Source organism: Phoca vitulina, unplaced genomic scaffold (assembly GCF_004348235.1).
Source record: "Phoca vitulina isolate PV1807 unplaced genomic scaffold, GSC_HSeal_1.0 scaffold6, whole genome shotgun sequence".
Classification (NCBI taxonomy): Eukaryota; Metazoa; Chordata; class Mammalia; order Carnivora; family Phocidae; genus Phoca; species Phoca vitulina.
Window position 1 is genome coordinate 70,092,219 of NW_022589709.1, and position 7,960 is coordinate 70,100,178.

Genomic DNA, 7,960 nt, shown 5'->3' on the forward strand with positions numbered 1-7,960 from the left:
CATTGTGGGGTACACGGTGTCGACTAGTCAAGGTTGTTCTTTTAAGTTACACATCTTTTTTGCTTTATTTGAGCCATTTACATTGTAACTCTTAGTGTACATTTCCCTGCTTTTGTGAACAATCTACTAAAAATAATGAAAAAATCTGAAGGTCATCCTTTATGTTTTTCATTGCTTCAGGCCCCCTTTGGGTTTGTTAAAGCCCCTCCACCGAATGGCTCTGCTCTTTGAGCTCTACAGTGGTTACTCTCGCCTGCCTCTAGGAAACTTCCTCTCGTTCTGTCTGGGGTTGGGAACTCATGTCACTGCATACTGTAGGTCTCAAGTAACACTAAACAGGATCTGAGTGAGGCTTTGAGGGGCTTTCCTGAGAATAGTAAAACGAATGAATGTTGCTGCATTGATCTGGTGACGGGATTTTTCTATTTTCCTATAGCTTCCTGATTTCTCGACTACACTTGTCAAATCTTTGACCTCAAGGTAAGTGAGATGTTGCTACGGATGATGTCTTTTGATCTGGAAGCCGTTGTCTTCCCCAACTGTGTTCGTGTTTTTATATGTACAGTTGTATAATGTGAAACGTAAGTAAGTTAAATTCAAATGAACATTTCTCAGGCCACGTTTTTGTGCAGGATAAAAAGTATTTCTGGTTCAGTATTATTGTGATTTGGAGCTATCAGTTAGTTGTATAGCTATGAAATTCAATCCTGTAGACATTCTGAAATAAAGGTGTTACGATTAATACTTATGCATGATCTTTAGTTTCTTGGGGGTATCACATCACCCAGCAGAATTTGTGTTTATCGTTGGTAGTGATGATCCTCGTCCTGCACAGCAGCCCCACATGCGGGTGTTAACACCCACCATAGGATGTTAGCCCTCCGCTTCCCCCAAGGTGAGCCGTTAACATTTCTCCCAGAAATAAGCAGAGGCTCCTTTTATTGGGTGACCTGAGGGGGTCATGTGCTAATGGGGCAAAGGTCCAGGGTGGGCCGAGAGAGAAGAAATGAAGCACAGCACAGACACACAGCAGCGTGGAGTCACGTGATCCCCCAGAGGGCGGGAGACACAGCCGCTGCTTGAGTTGTGAGGCTCAGCTCGCCTTCCGTACTTTGTTTCCATGGGAGTTCCGTGAGATCCTTTCCCTTGTCTGCTTTTCACTTGGATGAATTGGAGTGGCTTTCTGTGCCTTGCTTCCAAAATGCCCCGTCCACGCCCTGTCAATGCTTTTCTTTCATTAGAGCCCGGGTCCTTAGTTCAACCAGCATTTACGGAGCACCTATTGTGTTCAAGCAAAAGGCAGGCTTTACCTTCTGTTTTGACTTGACCCAGGGGTTTCTAGGAGGCCGGCACTGACATTCTATGGACAGATGGCAGCGGTGGGCACCAGTTGATGGTAAGAAGAGACGCATGTACCTCCTGAGTAAATCAAACAATGGCTGCTTATTTAAGGAATGCCGAAAAAAATCAGCCAAGGACATGCAGTGGAGACACCAACACATAAACGGATAGCTCGGTGGCCCTGAAGCCTCACCAGCAGATTGCACGGTTGTGGATGATCCTGTCTGAATTAGTGAGGGGACACATCATACTTTTTGGAAGATAACCAGTTCTCTCTAGGATCAGCCTTACATGTAGAAGGGTGGAGCTGCCCTGCAGGAGATCGCCTCCTCCTCTCAGCCACATAGGAATGTCGCATCGCATAATGCTTGCCGGGTACAGGATATTCAAGCATAAACATTTTCTACTTTCAGACTGTTCTGACTATCACAGCCTGGTCCAAGGGCATTCCTGAATTCATGGCTGCAGGGTAGTGTTTCCCTGATGTCTGGGTGAGGCATGCTAACTCCTGCAAACCCCAGAGAACCTTTGCACAAGCATTGGAGAGATTGGGGCAGGTAGAGAGGTGGAATCCTAACAATGACAAGCCCGGTGTGATGGGGGCTCAGAATAGAAATTTTATTAACTTATCACAACAATTTCTAGAAATGTAAAATGCAATCTTTAAAACTTTAAATGCAGTATTTCTTGCATACCTTGATGGCTGATCGGAACCCCCTGGGTAGCTTTAAAACACACTGATACTTGCGTCCCATTCCCAGAGATTCTAGGTCATGGCCCTGGCATCTGGATTGCGTAAAGCTCCCCAGCTGATCCTGAAGCCATGCGTGGAAATTCCTACCACCTTCAGAAACAATGTCTCTTCTTCCATAAGTGGGAACCCTTACGTAGCTAGCTGGAGGAGGGAGTTGGCAATATGAGACCTCTCCCTTTTGGTGAATTTTGCCTCTAGGCCTTCAGAAAAATGTAATTCACTGTCCAAGAAAAAAGTGCTGTGGTGTCTCTTAAATGCTAGTAGAAGAAAAGCGATCCTAAAAACACTCTACCAGTGCAGTTGGCTTTGTTATGATCAAAAGTTTGAGTTGCATTTGTTGGAACAGAATCCAGTGCAGAAGAAGGATGCCGTCATAACTCAAGACCCTTGCTTGTCTCGAAGGGTTAACCTGAGACCTTGCACTGCTGGACCCTGAGATGCAGCTCTCCAAGCTGTGGCCAGGCCTGCTGTGCAAGAAGTGCCAGGCAGAAAATAGCAGCCCCCATCCCGGTAAATTAAACTCCATGGAGCTATTTGCCGGAGCTATTCGGAGAAGGTTACAGCCATTTCGTGCCTGCCATCTGTTAGGCTGCTGATGGAATCATTCCTTCTTTGTGTTGGTGCCAGGCTGAACTTTTAGATCTGACAACGAAGGAGAAAATGTGAACTGTTCACTTGTATGTTTTTGTTTTTTTATTGTGAGTTTAGATGTCCCCCTAAATTCAAAAGTCCATCAATTGGGCCAACTTGGAAATGACCGCATTGTCGATTTTCTTTAGAGGTTTAGGGGAAATAACTTTCCGGACTGAACCTTCTCTGTTATTTGTGTTTAGAGATGTAGTCATTAATCTCATCAAAACCAAAGTCATTCTTGTCAATCTGTCAAAAAAAAAAAAAAATTTCCCTGGTCTCTAGGACAGGAGGCTTACATAAAGCACCCAGAAAGAATTTAATGAATGTGAATTAGCCCAGAGTCTAGTCTTTGTCGCTGGAAACAGGATATGGGGCCAGGAGAGGGAGAGAGAAAGGGAGAAAACCTATCAAGGTTATAGCTGTCACTGAGTAGGTTAGGGTGACCATGAGGAAATCTTGGTTGTCTGGTACTTTCTTGCACAAATGACATTTCAGAGAATTGAAGGATATACCATGGAGGTTTAGAGCCTCAGTTCATGTCTTCCTTTCTCTGTATGTATTCATAGACACACAAGAAAAAAAAAAAGTCTAATGCAGCTTTCTCCTGGTATCTTCGTGATTGGATCTAAAGACTTTGGAAAAGTTGGAGTCACATTTGAGGCACTACATGGCTACAGTTTTTAATTACAGTTTTAAATTGGATTAAACGAAGCATCAGATTACAATTGGAACTATTCCAGTATGGAAAGTAGTCTTTTTGTATGTGCGAAGTCTTAGAAGCTAGCTTTGTAACTTGTTTCCTTAGGTGTTAATTGTTCTGTCAAGTGCTATGAGAACTATTTCTCCTGGAAAAAATTAAGTGCTAACAATGTTTTGGGGCCTTAGTAAGGCAAGGATTTTGCAGAGGAGAATTGGGGAGGAGTAGAGTGTCAGCTAGGCATTTATTTTGCCCCCCCCCCCCCCCCCACCGATTTGCCTCAGAAACCTCTTCCTGGGGAGTGTCACCTGCAATTTTCAAAATAGGGTATTTGTACCCTTAGGAATATATAGTCATCTCTGTGAGGGAGGTATGAAGCCATCTACCATGAAGGGAGATGGGCAGAATGCTCCTCTTAAAGCATTCCCTTTTCTCAAAGATTTGTGGGAAACATGGCTTTTCTATTAAACATATAACTTTGTAGGATGTAAAATTGGAATGGAACTTAATTTAGAAAAAAGCAGAAGCCATAAAGTCCTTTTGCTTGGGGCGCTGCTTAGCGTGCTGCCTAGAACGTGGCAGGTGTTATATGAGGTTGAATCTGCTGGAAATACCAAAGAGTGGCCATTACATATGCTTCAGCCTGCTGCAAGCACTTGGCAGTTAGCACATCCCAAATGCTCCAGGGCTGTCTTCTGCTAGTGGGAGTCAGGTTCCTCTCTGGAAAAGTTTGGGAAGCCCTGATAGAGGCCACCCCAGTCCCCGGAACTCCCAGAATTCCCATGTTCCTCAGAGATGGCCTTGCATCCCAGCAGCATGGCCTTCTCCTGCCAATATCTTGTGATACAAAATGGGGCAAATATCCTGTAAACCTGGGCAAGCCTTGCCACCAGGGGTATCATGGATTATTTTGAGGGCTGAGTTAATGCACAACTCTTCGTTGTTGAGAAGGAGGTATGTAAGTATGAAGAGTATTTATTAAATATTAAAGTTTAGGTCATTTTTCTCGCATTTGTTGGGAGGTAGTCGTGTTTCCTCTCTTGTTAAGAGAAAACACTCGTTGGGAAAATTTTTTTTGTCAGTATAATGTTTTTGACATACCGTTTTTTCCTAAATGGAGGCAGTTCAGATACACCTAGATACCGCAGCTTTTCTAAGCACTCTGTCTACAGTGCTTGTTAAAATCCATGGGAAGGGGTATAATTAGTCTTGATGGAGTAAAATAACAAACACAAGGAAAAAATTAATGAAGCAGTGTTTTGATTCTTGATTCTTGTAATTATAGTGGTGCGGCTGGTTCTCCTATAGCAAAGCTTTTACCATTACCAATAATAAACCTCTCTTCTGGTTGTATTCTCTCGGGTATGTTTTAACTGTCATCTAGATGGAAATTGTATGGCAGTTGCCAGCAGGAATAGCCTTTACTTTTATTTACAAAACACGTATTTCTATTGAGAATGTCAACTATAGTAGTATCCCAAATTCTTTGTTGAAAGAATGTGTCCTGGTCAGATCGGAGTTTCCCTTCGAAAAAGTGAAATTTGACTATGTATTAGGTGATAGATTAGGATTAATATACAAGAAATCTGAGCATTGACTTGTTCAGATTTATCCCAGAAACGTAAATTGGAGTCCTGGTTATGTCATACCCTAGGTGTGTACCTAAATTCTCAGGGCTTTGTTTTGTTCGTATGGGAAGGAGTAATAATAGGGCCTCTTTTTTAGGGTTGTTGAAAGGATTAAATGAGCTCCAGACATGTAAAAACTGTTGGAACAGTGCCTGGCACGTAGTAAACCCTCCACAGTCTCTGGAAGAGATTGTGTTGAGTTGGTGTTCTTTAAATGTTTGGTAGAATTCTCCAGTGAAACCATCTAGAACTTAAGATTTCTGTTCAAGGGAGATTTTAAATCACAAATTGTGGTATTTCTTTAATAGTTGGGGGGCAGTCAAATGTTCCATTTCATTTTGGGTGAGTTGTGGTAGTTGGTGTTTTTGAGGAATTGGTCCGTTTTATCTAAATTGTCAAATTTACATGTGTAGGATTATTCGTAGTATTTTCACATTAACCTTTTAATGTCTGCTTGGTCTTTAATGATAGGTTCTGTTTTATTCCTGATCTAGTAATTTGTGTCTTCTCTTTTTTCTTTGTCAGTTGCTAGGTGTTTGTCAGTTTTATTGATCTTTTCAAGGAACCAGCTTTCCAATTCATTGATTTTTCTCTATTGCTTTACTGGTGTGTTTTATGGATTTCTGCTTTTTATTATTTCTGTCTTCTGCTTGATTTGGATTAATTTTTTAAAAAAGATTTTATTTATTTATTTGACAGAGAGAGACACAGCAAGAGAGGGAACACAAGCAGGGGGAGTGGGAGAGGGAGAAGCAGGCTTCCTGCTGAACAAGGAGCCCGATGTGGGGCTCAATCTCAGGACCCTGGGACCATGACCTGAGCCGAAGGCAGACACTTAACAACTGAGCCACCCAGGCACCCCTGGATTAATTTTTTTGTTCTTTTTCTAGGTCTTCAGGTGGAGGGTTAGATTATTGTTTTGAGAACTTTTTCACTTTTCTAACGTATATATTTAGTGCTATAAATTTCCCTCCTAGCACTGCTTTAACTGTGTTCCACAAAATTTGATATGGTGTATTTTCATTTTTATTCCATTCAGTGTATTTTTAAAATATCCCTTGGGACTTTATCTTTTACCCATGGATTATTTAGGAATGTGTTGTTTAGTTTCCAATTGTTTGGAGATTTTCCAGCTGTCTTTCTGCTATTGATTTCAGTTTGATTCCATTCTGGTTGGAGAACACACCTGTATAATTTCATTTCTTTAAATATGGTGAGTCTTATTTTCTGGCCCAGGATGTATAATCTATCTTGGTATATGTTTCATGGGCACTTAAAAAAGAATGGATATTCTGCTCTTGGGTGTAGCATTCTACAAATGTTGATTGGATCCTGTTGGTTGATGGTGGTGTCAAATTCTACTATATACATATGTACTGTCTTGTGTTATAAATTGTTGAGAGAAAGATGTTGAGGTTTCCATCTACAATTGTAGATTTGTCTACATCTCCTTTTATTTCTATTGATTTTTGCTTCACATATTTTGTAGCTCTGTTGTTTAGTATGTACACATTTAGGTTTGAGATATCTTCATTTTAGCTTAACCCTTTTATCATTTTATATATATAATATCACTCTCCATCCCTGGTATTTTAAAGTCTCCTTTAGCTGGTGTGCCTTTAATAGGAATTCCTATCTTTCTTTTTATTAATATTTAGTATGATATATATTTTTCAATTATTTTTGTTTTAATTTGCCTGTATGGTTACATTTGAAGTGAGTTTCTTGCATACAGTTTGGTCATGTTTTTTAAAGCACTGTGCCAATCTCTGACTTTTAATTAGTGATTTAGACCATTTACATTTAATGTAATTATTGATATGTTAGGGCTTAAGTCTTCCATTTTATTTTTTGATTTCTGTTTGTTCTTTTTTTTTCTTCCTTTGTTCTGTTTTTTTTTTTCCTTCCGTGTGTGTGTGTGTGTGTGTGTGTGTGTCTATTTATATATATCTTATCACAGTCTACTGGTGTCATCATTTTACCAGTTTGAGTGAAGTATAGAAACCTTACCTCCCTTTACATTCCTGCCTCTTCATGTTTATAATTAATTGCCTGAAATATTTCTTCTATATGTGGTGAGAACTGTATCAGACAGTGTTATAGTCTTTTGCTTAACCATCAAATATAATTTAAAAGACTCAATAGGAGAAGGAAAGTTTACTGCATTTACCCATATTTTATTTACTGTGTCCTTTTTTTCCTTCCTGATATCCTGAATTTTCTTCTTTTATCATTGTTTTTCTGTTTAGAGAACTACTTTAGCCATTCTTTTAGGATAGAATTGCCGGAAACGGAGTTTTTCAGGTTTTCATCATCTGAAAATGTCTTGATTTCTACTTACTTAATTCCTTAAGGATATTTTCATCAGATAATAGGATTCAGGGTTGACAGTTCTTTTCTTCTAGCACTTGAAAAATGTTTGTACCACTTCCTGTGGCCTCCATGGCTTTTGATGGGAGAACACCACTACTTTTCTCCCACAGGTAAGTTGTCATGTCCCTCCTACTGTTTTCAAGATTTTTTTTCTTTTTGCCTTTAATTTTCTAAAGTTTGGCTGCGTTGTGTTTTGATGTGGATTTCTTTGGGTTGACCTATTTGGTGTTTGCTCAATTTCTTCAACCTGTCGATTTTTGTCTTTTGCCAAATTTGTAAAGTTTTCAGTCATTTCTTCAAGTACTCTTTTTAGTACTTCCCAGTCTCTTTCTCCTCTCCTCTGGAACTATGATGACATGAATGTTAGATGTTTTGTTATTGCCACATAAGTCCCTGAAGCTCTGTTTATTTTTGTTTCTTCACTTTATTTTTCCTCTGTTGTTCAGATAGAGTAATTTCTATTACTGTGTCTTTCAGTTTACAAGTCCTTCTTCTTCTTCTTCTTCTTCTTCTTCTTCTTCTTCTTCTTCTTCT